At 49.3% G+C, this 22,011-nt stretch overlaps 1 protein-coding gene across 1 annotated transcript in view; it reads right to left on the minus strand.

The window, feature by feature from the left end:
* Positions 1 to 22,005, minus strand: part of LOC308067039 (uncharacterized protein) — a 62,141-nt gene extending 40,136 nt beyond the window's left edge. The window contains exon 1 of the mRNA XM_080395203.1: positions 1 to 22,005. This exon is cut by the window's left edge and continues 22,093 nt beyond it. The gene's annotated coding sequence lies outside the window, so the exon portion shown is untranslated.
* Between the last annotated feature and the right edge of the window lie 6 nt (positions 22,006 to 22,011).

Here is a 22,011-nt window from a genome sequence, read left to right on the forward strand (position 1 = left end):
AAGCACAGGATACACGTCACTCCATGTAAACGCCTCAATTAGCATATAATCTGTAGACTACCAGGAAATCTTAAGTCTTTTCTCGATCAGCACCATCAAAGTCATGACAGCGCTGCAGAAACTGTTCTCCTTGAATTATGTGTGATCATTCAAGCTAACGATGTACTGTACAATTAGTAAGAAAAATGAACAAAGTAACTTGCATTTAACAAATAGTACTGCCATTCTGATTGCAATTCAGTATTCAGTCACCATAAAATACATTCTGTATTTTGAGATTTTTTCCAGGCTTTTCAAACATAAAGTCTGATGTCCTTGCAGAGATTTGAGGGTCAGCAGCAACCAGGTAGCTTATCGGGTAGACTGACCTCTGGAGCAGGTTCCTAGCTGGATTAAGCACAGCTGTGCACTACTGTGAATGGAGAAAAACAAACAAAAAAATAATGGGGAAAATGATAGCCTTTCTCTCATTTGACAGAGATCTTGCTTTTCCCTCTTTTTTTTCCTTGCACATTTTCATAGTTTCGTAGACAGGTAATTACATGTCTGATGTAAAGACCAACCTTCATAGTTCATGCTTCAGAGCTGACAGAATTTGGTTGCAGCTTTATCACAGTAATCACAGATTCAGTAGAAATGCAGCTGGGATGCAGCTGGGCCGGAGGGGGAAGAAGAGCTCACTTGACCACCTCTTTGAGGTTTTCAAATGGGAGACCTGGAATCAGACATGGAATTACTGCCCTTACCTTTAGCTTCCTCCTCTAAGCATGGGAGAGAGACCTGAAGCAATGCAGAGCTGGGCTAAGCTCTCACAACATGACAGGGTTGCAAGGCCACCCCAGCTCCCTCTCAGGAGCGGGTTAGCACACCTGAGCAGAACTGCACCCAAGCCAGTCAATCTGTTCTCTCAGAAAGGCTAATTAAGTGGGGTGAACCGAGGCAGTCCTAAACTTGAGCCAGTTTTCTACCAGCCAACTCAGCATCTCAGCTCTGCAGTTCTGGCAGTTCCATTCCGACAGCAGCAATGGCAGAGCCAGCTCAATCTGCCCGTCCTCCCTGCCCAGGCATGCCCCTCATCTCCCACGGAGCCCTACAGCTACCCTCGCTTGGACTGAAAAACTTAAACCAGCTAATGGCTGGTAGCCATGTGGGCTAGTGAGCACATGTCATTTGTGGAGGACAGGAGCAAGAAACATCTCTCTGAATTTATGGCATCATAGCCCAATCTTGCAGCTTCCTCTGAAGCATGGGGTGGACTCTGCTGGGGAAGAGAGGCGAGGACGCTGGTGTAGAAGGACTACATGGACATTTTCATAAGGACACTGGCCCAGAGGCTCTGCTCCACTGTCACTAGCTGGTCTGGGGAGGCCAGACTGAGCGGAACACTGCCAAAGGCTGCCAAGATCAGGTGTAAATGAACAAATGAAACAATGAGAGAAATAAGCAGGAGTGAAGTGAACAAACATTTGGCTTAACAGCAGCTTCCACTCACCTGGCACAGGATCTTGTTATAACATCTTTATCTCGTCACCAGCACTGCTTGGCAACAGCATCATGCCATCCATAGGCCTGTAGGGCAAATCAACCTTTTTGTAAGATGTGAAGAAAAAAGAAAGGGCGGAAACAGCTTTGCTGGTTTTCTAGTAGAGAAAGCTGATCTCCCATGTACAGAACCCAGTGTTAAAGACTGGATACGAAAAGAGTCCCGAAATCACCATCAAACATTTCCCTGTCTAACACACGCTTGTTCCTGAGTTCTTCAGTCATTATTTCTACAGGGTTGTGCCTGAAAGCACCTCTTTCTGACACATACGCTCACAGAATGACACGTATCCAAAACCGCTCCTGAGAAGCTCCAGCACTGGAGACTCTCACTCGCCAGCCCAGGAAATTTGCTCCCACTATTACTATTCCTACAACCTTCCTGTGACGATACTGAACATCCCTTGTTGTACATTAAGTCCATTCTTGCCCTCCCATTACCTTGCAGATATGCATAACAGATCTGACCCTCCCTCTCTGCCAGAGCATGACCAGGTGTATCTCCGTTGTCTCTTGCCCCAGCGCTGCCAGTTCCTTCAGCCTGCTCCCTGGGCAAGCGTTCTCTAGATTTATGATCACTCTGGTCTGCTGCTCATCTCTCCTCGGTATGTGCCCCTCCTATCTTCCCACTGGGCTTTGCCTACACTCACAATCAAAGATGGTTTTACATATCTAGCAGGTGCAATTTCTATTTCATAGAGGGGGTAAGACATGAAAAGATCTGGTCAATCAGAGATCTGGGAAAACCCCACAAGAGTCGTGCCTCTGCTCAAACCACGAGCCTAGACCCACCCAGAGAGTAACAGTCTAAACTACACTTTGGACAAGAAGATAAAATCAGGAGTATCACAACTAAATTGGGTCACTTTAGCCTTGTCACAACTGTGCTCTGCTGGTGCTATTGAACTCCCTTAAGCTGCCCTTTAGCAGCACGTCCCTTTCTAAAGCTGCCAGCGCCTTTGTTCTGCTCAAGAATAGCTGCCCGCTCGTGCACACAGAGGCAGGGGAAGGTTGGACACTGTGTGTTGCATTGTACTGTCAGGCTAAATAGAAGCTGATGGGATAATAATTAATTGCAGTCTCCCTGTAATAAAAGACAAGACAAAGCAAGAGATATAAATAAAATCATCAAAGGAACACACAGAATAGGAGCTGTGTCTGCATTTTGTGGGCAATTTACAAGCCAAAGGAAGGTTGGGAATCCAAGGACTGAAAAGCAATAAAAATCTATGGAGCCCTCACAAAATGGTGACAGCATCTCACTGATCTGTCTTGTTACCAGGCAGAGGTATAAATTCACTCAACACCTTTGTTGTTTAAGGAGCTGCAAAGGGAAGAAAAAAAAAAAAAAAGGCTTGAAGTGTGAGTGACCCCCAGCTCACTCAGACCCGAACAGCGGGGAGGTGCCCTCGGAGAGAACAGAGGAGACAGAAGGGACAGAAGGCACCCAGCTCTGCTCCGAGGGCAACAGGCTGCCAGCAAGTGCCGCCAGCCTGAAAATATGGTCTGGAGAGCTCTGGGCAGCCAGGAACGCTTTCATGGAGACTTTTTTAACTCTCTTTGTACCAGGAGGGCTCCTTTCCTTATGGCCCACACAAAAGCAAACCCTGCCCTGACCTATAACTTGCCAAACCCCAGCTGCCTGTCCCTGCTCTCTGGCTGTTGTCATGACCGTCACCTTCCAGCTCGGGGGAAGGAGCGGTGGCGAGGCAGAGGCAGAGCTGGGAGCCCCCTGCGCACCCCAGCCTCCCGAGCAGCTGCGACCTGGGGACACAGCAGGGGACACGGGGGATCCTCCCCTGCTCCCTCCCCACGGGGCTGTGGGAGAGGAAAATGGATATAAATGAGGGGGGATAGGAAGAGCGGGTGGGAATCAACTCCTATTCAATGCCCAGTTTGCAGTCAAGTCAGATAAACAGGTGCCTAAATACTCTCACAGCAACAGCCAGTTACACGGCACATCCCTCTGCGCGGCAGCCTGCCCGGCTCCGGGAGCATCGCATTCAGCTCCCCTCAAGGGCAGAAGAGCTGAAAGAAAATTATCGGGTGCTCTCATGAAGAGACACAGCCCTCAGACATCTGGGCCAAACTGCTGCTGGTACAGGCCGCTTCTCCTGGGAAATGGGCCATTATACATTCAGCTCATCTCCACATCACCATTATCCCACCACAGAGATACAGAGACTTCCCTCATTCATTCCCTATGTGAATGGAGAGGCTAGAAAGAGAGGGAAAGCAATGAGGCACATTCCCTGCCTCTATGGTAAAAAATTTTTCTTTTTAAGTGTATACATCAGGGACAAGCTGGAAGCACAGATCCCAAATCCCAGCCCCATTCTGGGCTTTGTTTTGTGGGTATTTTTTCTCACCCTCTCTTTTCAGAATTCTCCTTTCAGAATTTTCTTCTCTGGTTAAATGAAGCCAAGGCAAAGAAAGAGCAACTAATTAAAATGAACTATTGCACAATATACCCCCCAGAGGCAAACACAACCTTCTTCCCCAAAAGAACAAATAAGCCCTCAGCTAAACAATAACTTCCTTAACGCAGCCGGCAACGTCTTTCTTCCACCTGTTACCTAAACAACGAACAGAGCAACCAAGAGAAAAAAAGTCACCTCCCTTTCCCCACGCCTGCCTTGCCAGAACTTTCCATCTCTGCAGAGCAGCGGTGCCAGCCAGGAAGGGGTCACCTCCTCTCCCCCTTGCAGGGCTCTGCCTCGCACCGGGCGATGTCTGTCAGCAGGAGCTGGGGGCCTGGGGGTGGTCACCAGGGACAGGGGACCATTACAGATCACTCCCTGCCTTGTGTCTCCTTGCAGACCAGGCTGGTTGGGAAGAAGAAGTGACATGGCCCTAGCTAGCCCGCGGGCAGCAGAGCTCTTGCCAGCCCAGGAGCTCTGGTCTGCCAGGAGGGCTACAACCTGCACCCGTGCTTCTGTGCAGGCCACAGGACCCCTGCGGGGCTGGCTGCCTTTAGGGACCAAGTCTGGGATCTGAAAGGAGGAGCTGGGGCTGTCTGAGCTAAGGGTCAGCTACAGCTCACCTGTCTTCGGGTGATCAGCTCTCCCTGTGCTCCAGCCAGTGGGCGAGGAGAGCCCAGCGTGTGCAGATGAGCAGCTCTCCCTTCCCACCTTGGGGGTGAGCCAAGGATGTGGAGGCACGATGCTCAGCAGTGCAGCATCCCCCAGCTGGCTCAAGAGAACTGAAAATGGACAAACGTTTCTATCACCAAAAAGGCCCGAGAAGGCTCCTGTCACCCTGCAGGTAACCTGCACTTACTGCTTAAGTTCAGCACGTCTCAGGCCACAGAGCCAGAGTGCAGCTAATGCGCTGCATGGGAGAAAGAGACAGTGAGTTAATGTATGCCCTCGACTTCAAGCAAGTTGAGAGCTGCTCCAGAGAGTAGGAGAGATCTGGAAAACACCCAGATGTTTGTGGGGGCTGCTACCAGATCCTCCCTCTAGTTTTCAAGCAAGCCTGCGGGTAGGGAGAAGGGATGTAGGCTCCCAGCCGCTGCCAAGGGAAGGGTGTACTGCAGGGCAAATGAGCAGGGAAACCACAGCTCAGCTGAAGCTGCGCCAGCTCTGGCTGGGACTGCTTCTCATGCCTTGTCACCGTCCCACTCCATGAGACCACCCTTGCGCAGAACTGCCAGCTGGGGTACGCTTCCCATCACCCCCCAATCCAGTTCGGTCAGGATGAGCTGTCTTTTTCCATAGTCTGAACGTGTACAAACACTCTGTATCTGCCTCCTTGTCCCTCCGTGGAAGGGATGGATGTATCAGGATAATATGTGATTACCAGGCGTATGGCTGGTGTTTCACATTTCACATCCACGGTCCCCACAGGTTTCAGAAGACAGCCACAGCCCAGCTCGCTCCTCACAAGCACTCCCAATCCAGACCTATGTCAAACATAACTTGGCCCAGGACATTTTTAGAGGGATTCACCTTGTGCTCTTTAGGGCGGTCTCGTAGTGCCAGATTACACAACAGAGCTGCAGGACAAAGGCATCCTGGACCCATAAAGTCACTGGAGATTGCAGCTTGATGAGAAAGGTTGGGACAATCCTTATTTCCTCACCCCAGGAGCCCTCAAGGCTGAGTTCACTCTCTGATTCATGAAACGCATCAGGAATCTTGGAAGCGGCAAAGAGCATTTGGCCCAGGTCTCTGGCACCTGACAGCCCCCAAAATGATGTGCAGCCTGCTCTCTGCCCTAGGAGGGTACGGGCCTGCTCCAAGCAGCCCCCCAGCTCTGACACCAGCCATGTGTAGCAGCACTCGGCTAGGAACAGAGCCTCCTCGCCCAACAGGGACAAGGTCCAGAAGCCTCTTCCGTCCAGTGCACAGTCCTGGTTGTGATCTCTGACCTGAAAATCAACATTCTTCCTAAGGTTAATGCACAAACCCTGGGGCTCACCCACCAAAACCCCCACTAACTCCATCCTTTCATGCCAGCTACAGTCGACTGGATGGACAGAAGTGCCCACTGAGGCTGGGAGTGTCACGGGGCAACTGTTGTGACCACGGGGCATGCATGGTAAAGCTGACTCCTGCGAAAGATCAGATCCCCGACGTCATCACATTCAGAATAAAAAGATCCTGTCAGCAGGACTTTCACACAAATCTGTTCTACTTTGTGCTGTACAGAACAGAAGCACGAACAGTTACTTACCTGAGCTGCAGGAAGAGACCCGACAGCAGAGGGACAGTAACCTTTAGCTGAAATATAGTAACTTAAAAAACCCCAAAATTCTAAAGATGGAACAGATGCTCATCTATCACATCTTCAGCTGTAAGAGATCCCCTTCCTACTAGCAGCCTGGGTTTTTTTTTTACCTGCATCCAGGCAACAGGGACCATGTTCACTGATACAGTCATTATTACACACACCGCTATGACCTGCTCGAGATAATTCCTGCTCACGGGCAGTGGAGAAGGAAAGCAACGGTATTTGGAACAGCTCCTGTTCAATTGTCTGGAAGGTGATTGAACGCTGTAGTGCTCAGATCCATACTGGCAGTCAGGCAGGAACAGGTCAGAGGTGACAGAGAGGATTGTGCCATGTGAATATAGAATTTAAAGAGTAATATCTCACTGTGATCCCATGTAAAGACCCTTGTGCAGTGTGAGCAGTAGGAACAGGTCCGAAGGGAAGCTGTCTGTGCTGCGCTGCCACCCACAGCAGCATCCAGAAAGGAGATGATTTGGTCCCAAGCTTAGAAACTACTCCAGCCTTTGCACAGGAGGAGGGAAAGGGTGCAGGCATCTCCTCTGCCCACCCTGAACATGGATCCCACACTATTGCTCCTTTGATCTCAGCTGCTGGCTTGCAGCCTCAGGTGGCTGAGCAGCCAGATGCAAGATAATGCCAGGACCTTGAACCCCTGCATTTATTGTATCTGAACCATCTTGCCTGCCATGCAATTTAGGAAATATGACAAAGATTCAACATGGGTGTGAGCATGCTCACACACAGAACCAAAAGCAGTTCAAGCTTTTTTATCAGTAAGTGATAACACCTGGACTTTGAGTATATATTCAGATTAGTTTAGTAATTAGTAGTCAATATCCTTGGCAACAGGACGTATGAAATGCAAGCAAGAGGCTCTTGTGATCTTCTGTCCTCATGCTCTTGGATCCTGGACTACATGGCACAAGGAACCAAGTGGCTACAGCCACGGTAAGTGGCTGCTCCTGTCCCAGGAAGAATGCTGCAGTCCCGTCTTCGTGCTTTGCACTCCAAGATCTGCAGCCTTGTTAGAGGCTTGCTAGGATATTTGGAAGGAGGCACTTGGGTGAGACTCATGGATTTTGCATGAAAACAAAGGTCACGTCAGAGATCCTGTTGGATACGACATACATACACATGGGGGCCCAGCCCACTCTGAAGGCTGGGCAGGTTCTTGAGCCTTGTGAGAAGCTGAAGAACACAAGAACTGGAGGCATTCAAACTGCTTGGGACAGCTGCACCGCAGTGACAGGCTCGGGTTGGGCAGGTGCTTCCAGCACGTGGTGCTCAAAGACACCAGTTCCCTGCCCCTCAGACTGCAACACACTTGTCTGCACCTGCAGACCCATCCAGGGAAAGAAGAGCCAGAGACAAAGCATACAGGATGGCCGTGATGATCTAATCAAGCTGTACTGCTAATGCTAAGAGGAAAGAAACGCTGTACCCTGTAGTTTATTTCTGCTTTGCTTTACTGTATGTGCCCTAAGAGAAAAACCAGACATCAGCCGCTCTCACTGCTGTAGGATTCTCAAAAAAGAAAACACTCCATCCAGCCAAGTTCCCAGCAGGCTGAGCTCCTGCAGACAAGTGTGCACTGGATCAGGACTGAGCAGGTGTAGTAAAACTCTCCCTCCACTGGAGTTTTTACAGCACCCAAGGAGCTGCAGGCCTTATACTAATGCTCCACTTGACTTTCCAAGCTTTCTCCTTCACTCACGTCCTCTTGTGATTGATGCAGAGCTGAACGCCCCATTCCGACAGCAGCATGCAGAAGGCAAAAAGCCATTTTCTTGAACTTCCCCTTTCAGGTAGATCAGATTTACCTGCTGCAGCCACGAAGCAGCTCAGAGATAGCAACGGCATCCTAACAGGCTGTTCAAGGGCAGGATGGCAGAGAGCTGCTAAGTCCTGAGGGGACCTGTCAACTTAAACTTTATCTGCTCGAGACCTGCAAGCCCTGAGCTAGTGCTTGCAGAGTGTCATGCTTGCAGAACAGCTCCTGCACTTCTACAGTAGTTTCTCTGTTTTTCACAGGAGTTTTCTTCCTTCACAAAGGTTTTGGTTTACAAGCATCTTCTTTCTTGTGAAGTCTCTGCTGCAGCGTGTCTGTGGTGCTGCTGAGCTGATGTGTGAACACGCCACATCTTCCTGGCCGTGGTCCTGTGAACTGGTTAAGGAAAACAGCCACATGCTCTGAACCCAAGGGAACCTCCAGGGTGGCAGGGTTGGACAAAACTCATCATACCAAGGCCTGGATGCTCCATAAACCTGGTGCATCATGGTGCGACCATGCAGCCACCTGAAACAGAGCTGCATGGGAGGCACGGGACTGCCATCAAGAACTGTAGGAGCAGAGCTACTTGGTTTGCTCACTAAAAGATTGAAGTTGCACCAACTCTAAGGACCCTACTCCAGGGTCTAGGACAAACCTTTTATCAAGGCCGAACATGAGGATGACGGCCAGGGAGCCATGGCTCCAGCTCAGCAGTGCCGTTCTTCTCTGACTTGATCTTCATCCCTCAGCTGTACTGAAATGAAGTTTGTCCGAGACAAACGCGTACGGCACACAATGTCAGCTTCAGAGCAAGCTGTGAGGAAACAGATTGAGTTCTCTGTGCAAACCAAGACAAAACCATTCCTCGGTGGCTTCTCTTGCGGGACACTTCAAAGGCACCACGCATCCACAATGCTGCTGCTGCCCTGGGGAAGTAGTCGTTGAATACCCTCCATGAATGAGAAGTAAAAATTAAGCAGTTAAATTTGGCAAGTGCATCACAATAAAGATCCGTGAATGCTCAGCTTCTTATTGAACCTAAGGCGGGCTGTTAATTCGTTATTCACTTCCCAGCCTGGAAGGAAAAGCATGTTATACCCGAGGGCCAGAACTGATGAACAGAGCCATAAATCAAGCAGTTTACAAGACCAGCAATTAGGAAACAAGCCGACAGAAGGGAGAACTCTGTCAGTAATAAAGCAGACACACCACAGGATCTGCTGTGTGCTCAAAGCAACTGGGGACACCCAGTCCTTCTCACACTCCCATCTCTAATTCTTCCAGTCATTTGCTGCCTTTTCCCTCTTCCTTCTACTTCCCTTTATTTCCTCTACCCCCCCTCCAGTTTCTCCTCTGTTCTCTTCCCCCTCTCTTCTGAAAACCCTGCTCTTCCAGAGAATGCAAGAACACACCTGCTGAGCAAATGGATTTACCAGCTGTTAGCGAGGAGCACCAGCAGCCACGGAACGACGGATACGCACAGCCCTGCGAGTGCAGGTGGTGCGGGGGGGAGTGGCACCCTGCTCCCCAGCCGAGGGGCTCCAGCAGTACCTCAGCAGCCGCTTGGTAGGGGGCAGCCCTGTAGGTCCCAGGGCAGTGTTGCTGGGGGAGTAAGTGGCGGTGGGCAGAGCTGCTCGAGTAAGGAAGGGCTGGGATGACTCTAACCACCTGCCTTCTGCCCTAGTCATCTCCTCCGATCTCTTGTCCAGCACCAGTCAGATCCAGCTCCCTCGACTTTGACAGCAACTCCTAGCACCCTTCCAACACCTCCTGCTTGATTTCTAGTTCCCTCTCCTTAGTCATCACTGCAAATCCTGTCCTTGCCTTCCTTACACACAATGATAGAATCACAGAATCATGATCTCCTGGAGCTGAGTCACCGGGTAGCCAAGCGGGTTTAGACACCCTTGCTGGTCCCAGTCCCATACGCAGCTCAGCACCACGTTGCCCTCATCCAGTCCCTCCTGGGAAGGCAGGCTGTGCTTGGGGCCCCCAACACTCATTTCTAGATGCTGTGTTGCTGTTGCTGCAGGGCTCCGTGCAGCTCAGGACACTGGCAAAGCCACTGTTCTCCGCACACCGTGCAGGCACGCGCACATGAAATCTGAGTGCAGGACATGGGTATTTAACCAGGCTCTCCCACTCTCTCACGTATTGAGAGAGTATTGAGCTGGAGGGCCAGCTCAGCACACTACCACATCTCCAGGACACCATATATTTGGGAAATACAGCCAGCAGTGATATATTTTGTCTACATTAGTCTTTGGCACCCAGTATGTGCATCAGTCTCCCTGCCACAAGAGGAGTATGGCTATTTATGAGCCTTATTTTTCCAAGGTAGGAGAGAGACCAGACACAGCTGCAGTCATCCCAAAATTGAATGGGTCCAGCTATGCCAAGAATTAAGTGTGTGATATTCCAGTGCAGCCTGGAGGAATCTTTTGTAAAGTCCACTCTGTGGAAACACTCCCTATTATCACCTCTCAAACACCTGCACAGCAGCAGAATCCTGGGGTAAAGGCAAAAGAAACAATATCAGCGGAGTTATGGAGCCCCACAGCACATGTTCAGCCTCCAGCACTCCCGCACGTCTCAGCTCACTACACCAACGCTTTCCATGAGGTGGAGTCTTCCAAAGTACAAAACGACCTCAGCTGCCAAAGCCTTTTTCCTTTCGACACTTATCCTCCCTAAAGCCAAGGGTGACTCTTGCACGACACTAGGCATAAGCACACCCTCTGGAAGAGCTGTGAGCTGCCCCTTGTGCAGGCAGGCACAGGCAGAGGTGACCCAGCAAAGGTCCCACCAGCCCCCTGCTGGGGAGGGCATGAGGAATGTGGGTGCCCCGGGGTTCCCAAGCCAAGGCCACATGTCACCAGTGACCACAGCCACTTCCCAGCCAGGCTGCTCTCTGCTCTGGCCCAAGGTGTGGGGCAGCAGGGTGAAGTCAGTTTGCCTTCAGCACATCAGAGGCAGGGCTGACAGTCACTTAAAGGGAGCAAAGTGCTGCCTTTGAATGAGCGTTACTCTAATGCCCTCCAGCTGCCTACAGTTTTGATCTTGAATGGAGAGGCTAAAGATTTCTCTGGAAGAGTTGCTAGCCCACAACAGGAGGAAACATCTCCTCTAACCTTGAACACTGAGAGGCTAATAATCCGCCTCCCCCGGCGCCAGGGCAGGCAGGCTTTGATGAGCTCTTTGGCAAGTGCTGTAGGAAGAGGCTGCAACAGAAAGTTAACTAATTAGGTCGTTGCAGAGCAAAAGGAAATAAAGTAGAAATTTTTTCTCTGCAACGCAGAGTCCAGAGAAGGAGCAAACAGCCACATTGCTGGAGACCGGCTGCACTCCATGAGGAGCTGGGGAGTGGAATGGGTTTTAAGGTCTTGAGAAAAGCAAATCCCAGACACCAGGCCACAGCACAAAGCAAACTCAGCAGCGGGGGACTCCCTGGGAGAAGACAGGAAACCCTCTTCAAATGAAGGTTTTTCCTACCCAGATCCGGGCAATCCGCTGTGAGCAGTTACATTTTGCTTATCCAAGTTCCCTCCCAGGCCAGCCAGCCACAGCTTGCACAGCCAGCACGACTGGACAGTTTCTGAACAACCATGCCTCACCCCAGACATGCTGTTCTGTTTGATGACAGGTGAGATCCCAACTGGCTGCGTGTGTGGCTTGCAGAAGCGTGCCCTCAGGTATCCCAATCCACCATCTTGCAGTCCCCTGGATTCACAGAGCCATGCAAGGGGCACCCACGGCCAGCAGGCCCCTGTCAGAGAGCATCCGTGGAACTATGCTGCTGTTCACCACCTTGGAGCACTGAGCCCCGCAAAGATTTCATAGGCGGTCTTCTACTGCACCGTCAAAAGTTCCTTAGCTGTCCATGTTGTATAGTAAGGAAGAACATGAGAGAACAACAGCTGCTGGGACTTTGCCCTTGGGTTTATTTTTCCAGAAATGACACAGAGGCTTTCCATGGCATCAGGAGGGCTTTTGAGTGGTACTTGATGGAAATTCCAGCCCCTTGGCTCTGCCCCACTCTGGGAAGGTCAGAGCTCTACAATAAGCCATATGTTCAGTCTTGGCTTCCCCTCACAATGCCAAGACGTGTCTGCAAGGAATAAAGCCAGAGGGAAAGTTAACTGATGGCCACTGAAACAGAGCCTCTCCTTGGCTTTCACCCTAATTAACTATCAAGAGGCGGTGCCGGAAGGCCCCTGCATTGCCAATAAAGAATGTGGGGTTGGTAATTAATTAGTGGCCTATCGGGATCCCAGCACCTCTTGCCCACAGCCAAGCTCTATAGATTGATACAAAGGGGATTTAATGGAAACACAGTAGTTTCCCCATTATGGCCTTAAGCAAAATAGAAGTAGTTTTTGAAGGAACCTCATTTACAGTCCTCTCACATGAATGATGCTTGGCACCTAACCCTGCAGGTACAGGATTATATTGGAGAGGAACCTGTCTGCAGAATACAGGAATAAGACAGAGAGCCCCTTAAGTAATTTGGTGAGCTATTTATGTTCACCATCCTCCATGCATAAGAAAACAGCAAGAGGAGAAGGAAGACAGAGAAAGGCCTTGCACATCGTTGTACAGCTGACAGCACTCCTGGAGCCTCGGACCTGGCAACTCATACCTCTGCCTAGAAAATGAGACAGCCCCACTAAACCATGACCCAAGCGTCAAGATGGCCTGTTTGGAGAGGGCAGGAAGGGGTTGGGATTGAGCAGGGCACAGGCATCTGGCCAGGGGCTCAGCTAGGATCTAGTCTGAAACCCCTCCAAGAAGCAGCTAGGGCTCCCAAATCACCTCTGATGTAACTAGCTTGAGTAACTAACCAGTGCGGTTATGTCAGTTAATCTTCCTGGTAATCCTAGATTTGCCACATACCCCATGTAATCTTGGCCAGGTAACTTAGCTTCTGTACGTCATTCCATCCTTCCATCCCAGCAGCTGCTCTCCCTTTCAGACAGGGCTAGCAGAGGGCAATGGAAATTTTCTCCTGTCAACGGGAATTAGACTTGGTTACCTTAGTTGTGGGTGATTCTTGCTTTCTGGCTAATAGACAGTTTTGCTGGGCTGGTAACCATGAGGCCAAATACCACAATTCCTTCCTGCAGTAGGAAGCTGGAGATGAAAGATGTCCAAGAGCTGGAACAGAGACAGCAAGCAAAAAATCAGGTGGTCAGATGGTTCTTTTCACTGCTCATGTAGGGAGCAGTGATAATAGGTGACATCTAAGCACCAAGTTGTCAGGCCCAGGGAAAAGAGGAAGGTCAAAAAGGGCATTAGGAAATCACATCAAGGCCGTCTGAGATATCCTTAAAAGATGCTTAGAAGACAAGGAACAGCTGCCAGACGTCAAGGGATGATCTTTGTGGCTTGGGATGGAATAAGACTTTTCTTACTGAGCGTCTGGCACCACATTATGAATACCCACTCTGCCCACATCCCACACTGTCACAGCACAGACAAAGCAGTCACCTAGCTGAGAACCAGGTATTCCCAGGTACGAGAGTCTGCGCTATCACAGTATCTCACTGGCAGCAGAAAGGAGCTAGAGCACGGGCTGACATACAAAGAGGGAGCCACTTGGACTTAAGTTCTCCCTATGAAGGGAAAAGATGCCCCATACACAGCCAAAAGGTGCCAGAATCACATAAACAATTTCCCTGGACCTTTTTATTCCCTTATTCTAAAAAGTCGAACAGGCCGCTTGCAGGTTATCACCTCCTGGTCTTCCTCCAGCTCTAGCCACTGTTCCTGCAGGCTTCACCCCTCTGTGTTGACTATGTTTATCCTATACACCAAATATATCAGCATTAAGCCTGTTCCTTTCATCCACCAAATGCTATGCTTTCTTCACTGCTCTTACCCTCCAATAAGTTCTACAGACCAAATCTTCCCTCTTGGACTCCCAGGCCGGGGTGAGCAAGACAGTCTGATCAAAAGCTTGACTTAGCAACCAGGGATGCTGCTGCTCCTTCTGCGCAGCCCACTGTATTGCAACCCCTAAATGAGACCCCCTCACAGATGTTGCTGTACCTCTTCTGCCCAAACTTTCAGTTGCCTCAACTTCCTAACAAGTTCTCTGGCTCATTAACCTTTCATTTTGCTTCTCTTCATCTCCTCTGTTCAAGCTGGAGCCTTTCCAGCTCCCTCTCCTGGCTTGATTTTCCTCTCCCTTGTCGCCTTGCTCAGAGAGGTCTGCCATGCTTGCTCTTATATGTCTATTGGCAAGTTATAGCATCTTCCTGACACCATCAACTTCATGTTGGCCGCTCTCCCAGGTGGCCTCCATACTGGGAGCTATTGTAACCTCTCCTTTCAAATTCCTGTGATATTCCTTGTCCAAACAATCTCATCTTGAAAGGATCAGGATTTTCCTCTCCAAGAGACATCATTTTCACTCCTCTCAGTAGGCCCTCATTTTTCCACATAAAGCTGTCAGTTCCATGAAAATGTCAACTTAATGCTCAGAAACCATCAAGAAACAGATCAAGTGGTATGAATCATTTGGAAGAAAAAAAAAGAACAGAACAGAAAAATCTATGAATCATCCACACCTTGGATACTGCGTGCACTTGTGGTCCCTTCATCTCAAAAGGGGATATCAGAACTGAAACAGATTCTGAAAAGAGCACAACAGATGGTCAAAGACACAGAGCATAATTAAAAGCACAATTACTGAAGCACAATGAAGTAGGCTCAGACTCATTAGTGTGCAAGAGAAAAGGCTTGCGGGGAAAAAGTAGGGGGGTGTGAAGTCATTATCAGTCTGAAAGGGGGTTGGTGCTTCACCTTCTCTTCCAAAACAAGAGCTCAGGGCCACTGATGAAGCTAGGAAGAGGTAGACCAGCCCCATGCAGCCTACCCTCCTTAAGACCAGGGAGACCATTCTCTCTCTCTGCTCTTGAAGCTGGTCATTGCTTCAAGTGTCTCAGGAACAGAGGACCGACCAGATTCATCTCTGCAATTCCCAGTATTTCATTACTCTCAGTCAAATGTCCTCTCTTTTCTCTTTCATATTAGGAAAAAAGCCCATCCCAATGTTCTCAGAAGCAAGTTGATTATACTAGTGCTGAAGGCCCTTCCTCGCCTTTCCCCATCTGTCATCTCTCATTCATTATGAAGGCATCAGCCCCCATCTTCTATCAGCTCATAGCACCAGTCCACCCACCAGATTTTCAAGGAAGCACTGTCGCACTTTTCTTTATTCATGCTTCTAGAAATGAAAAACACCCACAAAGCTCCCTACTTGTCTTCTTCAAAACCTTCTTTCACTGTGATTCCTACAGCAAGTTTGACAGTGCAGCACCAAGACCTCAGTCAGAATCACTTCACTCTTCTCTGTTCACCTCCACCAGTTTCACTCTTTGGTAAGGAGCTCTATGGGGCAAGCCTCCTCCTTCTAGCTTGTACAGTTCCATACCACAAAGCTTTGTTTCGCAGCTCTCATGCTGAGAGTCTGCCACAGGAGCTTCCCCAGCTGCATCACTGGTTCAGCATCTTCCTCTTTTGCTCCATTTCTTCCTCTGAAGGACCATGGGAGGGACATTCAGCCCCCTTGCTATACAGGTCCCACTCTCTTCCTAGACTGGTTGAGCTGAAGCATAAAGGCCCAGAGGTTCTGCCCTACTGCTCCAAAACTTCCCCATTCCAGCCAGCAGCAGCCTTCAGCCCTGCAGGGGTAACCCACAGGAGCCAGCTATCATCCCCAAGCCAAGGAGACCCCAGCCCAAAATCTGTTTCAGAACATGACTCTGCTTCTACTCACAAGTGTAAAACATAGGCGAACACACCACCAAAGTAACTCTGCTACCCAACCGGGGTCACTGCTTTCTAGTCTCCTTCCCTTCACTGTCCTGCTCCAGGCTCTGCAGCTACAGCAGAAGTCCCTGCTTGGCTCCCATAGTCTCCTCTTCCTTCCACCGCCTGGGCCAGGGGATCCGACGGGCCAGGCTGGCCCCAAGTCCTCTCTGCCAGTAACAGAACAGCCACCCTGGGTACACACTGCGATGTCCTGCCTGTACTTGCAAGTCCATGGAGAGGCTGGAGGAGCTTTAAGAGCACAGGGGAAACCCAGCAGGTATTAAGCTAGTGATAAACGTGCTTTGCAAGCAGAGAAAAGGCAAAGACTTTGAAAAAGATTTCTCACTCGGCTACTGAGCACTCAGCTCCAGGAAAACCCAGGGACAGGGACGCAGAGTGGCAGAAGAATCCCTGTGCTTGAAGACAGATGAAAGCTGACTGGGTGATGCCCTGACCAACTGGACCTCACTTCGAAACCAGCTGTGCTTTGAGCAGGGACCTGAACTGAGACCCAACATTACCCTCTGGCTGTAGGACTATACATCCCTGAAACAACAGGCGCAGTCGATTGCATAGCTTACAGCAGGGCTCTTCTGACCAGGCATGCAGCATGCAACGGAGCGCAGCTCTCCTCGGCTCACTGGCACAACGTACCCATGCAACAGGAGTACCTGGCTCAGTCCCTAAGCTGGTTGCCCTTTAGATATAGGAGGACGGCTCCTGTCTCGACCACATTCCCACAGTCTTGCCAATAAGCCAGGAGAGGGTGCCCCTGGAAAAAATCTAAAGGAAAACTGAAGTGCTAGAGTGAAATTCTGATTGATTTGCATTTGAATTTTAGTAAAAAAGCACTTACATCAATGTCTGGCTCGAAAATAACCCTTCCAGGTCTGAAAGTAGTTCATAAGAGCCTTGCTAAAGCACAGTTCTTGGCAGTGGGTGGTGTCTATGGGAGAAACACCAGTTCCCACTGACAAATACGGAGAGGATGAGAAATATCCCTCCTTCGCTCACAGAGACACCTCAGGACTGGCATCCTGTAAGGAGGGATTTTACATCCTCATCTGGAGATCATAATGGAAAACAAGGGTTTCAGAAAGCCCCTTTATAACCCAGAACATCAGAGTAAGTAAATGTGTAACATCTCAGATGTTTTGCTGAAGATGAGGTGCCATAGGCTTTTGTTGGGATTCCAATTAATTCCACTACACATAGAAATCTGGCTTTAACTCTTCTTGTGCTCTCAGCTTTAAGACCTTTTACTTCCAAGCAGACTGTTATGAAGACTTTCCACCAGATGGCTAAATGCAGCAGTTGACTGTACTCATTTTGGCCAAGACTTTCCTTGGCCCTTTCTCCCTTGCTGCCAAGCTTGGCTCTCCCTGACAGTGCAGCATGAGGAGAAGGAGGACTAAGCTGCAAGGATATGGGTTGAAGAATGTTGGATTTTGTTAATGGCAAATGTTTTCAGGGACCTCTTCTGAATGGAGGTCACTCGAATTTGCTTGGAGCTTTCTAGCCCCGCACCCTCAGTGTGGTGGAGAACAGTCCTGCCAGCAGGGAACTCAGACCTGAAGTCCTTGTTCAGGGTTATGTATTTCAGGACTGGCAGGAAAGTAGGGAGGAGCCGAGAGACACAATGGGAAACATCAGAGAGTTCCCTTGGAATAATCCCTTCCATGGAGAGGGGTTCAAGCAGCTATGGGCTCTTCCCAACTATACCTTCCAGATCCCCAGGATCAGTCAGAAAGGGGCTGAGTTGTAATTTCCACAGCCTGTCTCTGGAAACTACACCCATTAACACTTGAACAGAGAAGGGTTCAGCACTGGATATACCCTTGTTTTCCACATATGTAATAAACAGGCACACTTGCAGTCCAGAGAACCCCCCCACTGCACTGTTCAGCAGCTGGCTAGTATCTTTTTAAATAATCAGTGAGTCCTCTAACAATACTGCTTGCATTCTGTGTTCCTGAAAGCAGCCCGCTAGAAGTGCTTATGTGCTATTAGACCCTGTGTGATGATTATAGATGATCAAGATAATTATTTTGGGTCCTGATTGCCTCTGTTTTCTTCATTCTCAATCTTGGAGTTATCACTACGATATGGGAGGAAAAAGTGTGAGGATACAGACTTCCTCCTGAAGGAAGAGCAAACCTTCAGGGAAACGAAACACCCGAAGCACAAAGCTGCAGCTGTGACAGACTCCTGCCTCTTGAAACATGGAGTCTTTAAGATGCACCTGAACACTCTGCAAAACCAAGGTCAGAGAGCAATGGGAAGTGGGCTGCATTATCCAGCTGTAAAACTGGCAGACAGGAAAGCATTAGTGACGAACCAGGGTGACTGACTTCCGTGCAAAGCAGTGCTGTCATGCAGATATCACAGAACTCAAGATTTTAGGAAGCTGAATAAAATCAAGTCTTCTAAAGCAGCAAAACAGGCCATTAGACCTGCCAGTACCGTGTGTGAGGCTGGGGGTGGGGGAACCCTTCCCCACACCCACCAGGAGTTGACTGCCTTCCAATTAAAAGGAGCAGCAGATGCCTCAGGTTGGGATCCAGAGCACAGAACTCTTGACCTTTGTTTTAAAACACTTACTAATTCCTTATCCAGACAAGTGCAGTTGCTTCCCAGCCATGCGAATAAACAGAAAACGCTAACCCCTATGGGGAGGGTGCTATTGTCCCTCAGAGAGGATGGGCAAGGCCACTGAAGGTCTCCAGCCTCACCCAGTCTTTCCCTTCACCTTGGCCACAGTAAGGTCCTTTCCTCCTTCCTATCTTCCTTTCTGATATCTCCAGTCAAGAGCTCACTCCCATAATCACCCTCACTTCCCTCTGCTGCCCGCTCGCTGCCTGCTCACTGCCTGCCTCTCCTCCCCATGATGCTAGGTTCTCTCCCTTCATGATCTCCTTGCACAGTCTCAGTACTGGGGGACTCTGCTGGCTGGGAGAACAAGCATCCAGTCCCACAAACATGAGACTCTCACGTTGGACTCCCACTGGGACAGAACACACCAGCAGCACCATGCAGGGAGGCTCTGGAGCTGCACAGCCAGACCAGGGTTCTGGGAGACCCCCAGTGTGCTGAGCAGCCACACTCAAACATGGGCCCATGGAGTGGGTGAGAGACAGCAAGCATGCGCTGTGACACCTGGTAGGGACCTGCACGGGAGAAATAACTGATGGAAGGCCCACTCCCTGTCTTCTGTCACCTTCCCTCTGCTGTCATACTGTCCTGTTTGTAGCCCTGGGCTGTGAACTCCCTTTTACATGGTCACTACCACGTCCCGAGCGAGATGAACTGGGCAGGGTGTGGACAGCCTGCACAGCACCATAAACTATCCTGTCAGGGCCAGAGGAAGGGGGGTCCTGGGAGAGGGCTGAGAGGCAGAAGGCACAGTGGGGCTGGCAGAGCTGAGATTCACTGTGCAGCCCTGTTTCCCTCCCCACTAACCCCATCACGACCTGGCTCCTCAGAGACAGCCACTGCCTGGGATAGAGCAATCTAGAAAACAACCAGTTCTTTAAGTTTTATTATTAAATAAATTCATCAATCCAGCTATCACAAGGCCCTGAGGCCGAAGTGGCCAAGCAAAGGATAGGAGAAGCCAGAAAAGCTTCAGTGAGAACAGGTAACAAGAAACGTGTTTACCACAGAAGAGAGACAAGGCTTCTAATACAAGCAGGCTGCTGCACCACAAACATTCCCTATGGCCTGGTATGGCTGTACAGAGATATTTACACGTACAGGCAGGGAGACGCCGATCCCTGGCTGGTAAACAATTGACTTTTATTCTCTCTAGACCAGCAAAGCCAAGATTTTAGTAAACACGCAAACCCAAAAATGTGCCTGCGGATTGGGTAGAGCAGAGCCTGTGCTCTCCCTGCCAAACAACAAAGCCGTTCTCCTGTGGGTGGTTTCATGGTGAGGTTTCTGTGGGGAGGAAGTGTTTCTAGTGGTCAAGGCAGAGAACAGGGGTTCAGGAGACCTGGATCCCATCCCTGGCTCCAGAAATCAGGAAAGCTCTGATTGTGGTGAATGTGCAGGGGACTCCAGCGTTCTGTTCATCTCTCCTTGTTCGGGTGCAAATTGTTCCCCTGAGGAACAGCACAGAGACACAGACTTCTCCTCCATCTGATAACACTTCCTGACCTTGCAGGGTTATTGCTGCGTTTGTGTGATTGATGCCTGAAAGGCTGTCAGAGCTCTTCAGATTAAAATCTCTCTGGAAAGTATTGGAAGGCATGCACATGCAAGTGCAGACACGTGAGAGAGACATGCAACGCACACAGGCTCTGCTTCCCTCCATGCCTGCAAACCTCCACCCAGACTTGCTGGTTCCGCTACTCATGCATTTCAAAAAGCAGCCAACACCACAGCTTAACTGATGTCTTTACAAGCACCCAACCCACTGCTCTGGTTGCCCAGGCTGAGCCCCACGGAGCTGCATTTTACTCACAAATCAGGCCAATGTGAAGCCAGACCAAAGCCCATGGCAGATACAGCCCAGCCCTACTCAGTTCTGACGGGCTGGCACCAGTGACCTCCCCTGGTCCTTTGCATTGTTCTCTCTTCATTTCATCCTAGATGTCATTAACATGCTGTTTACCCCCTCTTTCAGCTCATTAATGAAGACACTAAAGAATATTGGACCTAACCCTGATCCCTGTGGCATGCCATTAGATAAACACCTCCTTGAAAAGTTCCCAGCAACCTCTTGTGTATGAAGGACTGTTGCCTTGAGATGTGCATAGCCATTAGAGCTAATGACCTCACCTGTCACAGTTCATTTGCAGTGAAACCCATGGGGAGAACCCACCAACTGCACCAACAGTTTTTAAAGAAAGAAAAAAAAAGAAAGCAGGAAGGAATGTCACACTGTCACAGGATGGCTCTGTGTTTAGTGGGCATGCTGGGGTTTTCTGTTTACAATGTTTTACCCAACTTTTTTTCGGTTTTACTTCCTGTCTTGAATTGATCTCGATGCTGTTAACTTTCCTCAATGTTCCCTTACCTTGTTGGCTGCATTTCAGAAATAGGTGGCATCAGTCAATCAAAGTGGACCAGTTTAAAATGTTGTAAGATACTTCCCTCAAGTGGAGGGAATAAAAATCACTCAACTGTGTGTCACAGGCTCTGAGTGTACCTCAGGTAGCCGGAAGATAATGAGAGATGGACACCTACATGAGGTAGAATGTACCAACCTACTGAAAGGTCTTAGGAGCACAGAAAAATTACCAGTGATACTGCAAAATAAACTTTCCCACTCTACAAATGTCAGGGCACACAAGCCACCCTTGGTATCAGATACCAAAGGGGCACATGCTCCAACAGCCTGTCGAGTCACTACATGGAAAACTAATGTATATCCATGACCAGGTTTGAATGCAAGCTGAGGCGAATGACAGGTGTTCCCACATGGTATTTCAGCAGAAATGGAAGAGGCTGCTCAGAAGCAGCTTGAGGGATGAAATACCTGAGTCCTGCAGAACAAGGCTTTCATGCCTACAGCAGAGCTGCAAGGGATAGACAAGAATGGAGAGAACCAGATATAGATTGCAGTGTGTTGGTAGAGCTGGTGTGGGTGGTATCTGTACTCACCTTGAGGCTGATGTTTGATCTCATGATCACTGTTTTCCTCAAAGCAGACAATGAAATATGAACAAAAGAATTCCAATTTCACTGTAGTTTTAACTGTTACGGAGACAGCAGCTCAGCTCCAATCTCTTCCGTATACACTGAACAGGAGAACATTTCATCTGCAAATGAAAAGAGATAAGAGGGGCTTAGCAAAAGGCAGGATTTGTCTCTGTAGCTGTTTAGTCCAACAAAGGGACACACAAACCGTTCATTACTGAAAATGCCATCAAGGCTGATGCCTGCAATTACTTCTGTTAAATATTTTCTTTCATGAAGTGTAAAATATATAATTAATAAACTTGCCCCCTCATTTTAGTTAAGTTTCAATGCAAAGACCTTATTACTGAAATAAATCTTTCTAGCAGTGCATGTCAACAGAAGAGAGGAAGGTGCACGCCTCTCTGTGTGTGATAATTTCCTTATGGGAAACTAAATTATTGGGAGGAATAATCACCTCTCTTCATGGCTAAGACTGTAGAGACACCCCACTCTGAGACCAG

The sequence above is a fragment of the Falco punctatus genome (genome assembly GCF_963210335.1).
Source record: "Falco punctatus genome assembly, chromosome: 7".
Classification (NCBI taxonomy): Eukaryota; Metazoa; Chordata; class Aves; order Falconiformes; family Falconidae; genus Falco; species Falco punctatus.